At 41.6% G+C, this 1,209-nt stretch overlaps 1 non-coding gene across 1 annotated transcript; it reads left to right on the forward strand.

Annotated features, from left to right (window-relative positions):
- Window positions 1–849: 849 nt before the first annotated feature.
- LOC131723062 (5S ribosomal RNA) lies at window positions 850–968 on the forward strand. The gene has a single exon (XR_009320122.1). It is a non-coding gene; the product is annotated as a 5S ribosomal RNA (ribosomal RNA).
- The last annotated feature ends 241 nt before the right edge of the window (window positions 969–1,209 follow it).

Raw genomic sequence — 1,209 nt, forward strand, 5'->3', positions numbered from 1 at the left:
AGGATCATAAATCAGACTTTTGACATAAGCTATAGTAATATTACTACTAACGACATAGAACGTCTGTACAGCACTGAAACACTATGTTTAAAAAAACAACTGGACCGCTGAACCTCGTCTTCTTAATATTAGCAACTTTGTAACTTTGATACACGTGCCGCTGACTCGTTACTTTGTCTTCTCAATATGAAACACTTCACAATACATGTACATAAAACACTGAGGTACTTTCTAGAACATTATACGCTCCGAAAGAAAAAACAAAATCTCATTCCCAGTCAGACAGAGCCACCTGCTGGAGATATATAGAATAATCGCGAATTGCTTTCAATAGCTGTGTTTTTAACTTGGACTATAACACCAGGGGAGAGCGCGAACGCAGCCCCCCCACTCCCAGAAACGACACAGACGAGATTCCTGCATTTGCGACATGTGAGCTGTTCCACAAAAGGGATGGATGTGTAGAAAAGCCGACACGTCTGCGTGAATGAAATTCAAAAATGTAAACAAATGTTTGCCCAATGTGTCTTTTGTACATTCTCTGCTTCAAATCAGAGGTGCCATCGAGTATAAAAAGGTGGGTGTGGGGCACAATGTTGGACGAATAGCTCTTTTGCATAAAGACCATTCAAATGTATTGTTTTATGCTGCAAAGCTCAAGGCTAGCTCTCCCTTCTAGTAACACGTATTACCATGCAGGAGCCTTGCTATTGGCCCGCGCATGTGCAGCCCAGAGCTGCTTAAGTGTTACTGTTTGTGACAAATGAGAGATCTGGAAATCCCTCCCCCGTCACTGCATGAATGATATTAACCTAATACTATGAAAGAGAGAAACCAAGAGAGTCGTTCGCTTACGGCCATACCACCTTGAGAACGCCCGATCTCGTCTGATCTCGGAAGCTAAGCAAGGTCGGGCCTGGTTAGTACTTGGATGGGAGACCGCCTGGGAATACCAGGTGCTGTAAGCTTTTCTTTCTGCAGCTTGACAGGGGGCGCTGTTTCCCTTGTTATTTATGTTACTAACCTGGAAGCTGTAAAGATAAACATCGTTTACTTTTTTGTTTTTTTATTGTCCCATCCCACACAGGAACAAATCTGATAGTTTAATATGTTGCACACACCATTCTTAATTCCTCAATTCGTGACGAAATGTGACCCAGAAAGTTAAAAACAGTACATAAAATAAAATAGAATAAAAAAGATGTACAG

The sequence above is a fragment of the Acipenser ruthenus genome, chromosome 52, assembly GCF_902713425.1.
Source record: "Acipenser ruthenus chromosome 52, fAciRut3.2 maternal haplotype, whole genome shotgun sequence".
NCBI lineage: Eukaryota > Metazoa > Chordata > Actinopteri > Acipenseriformes > Acipenseridae > Acipenser > Acipenser ruthenus.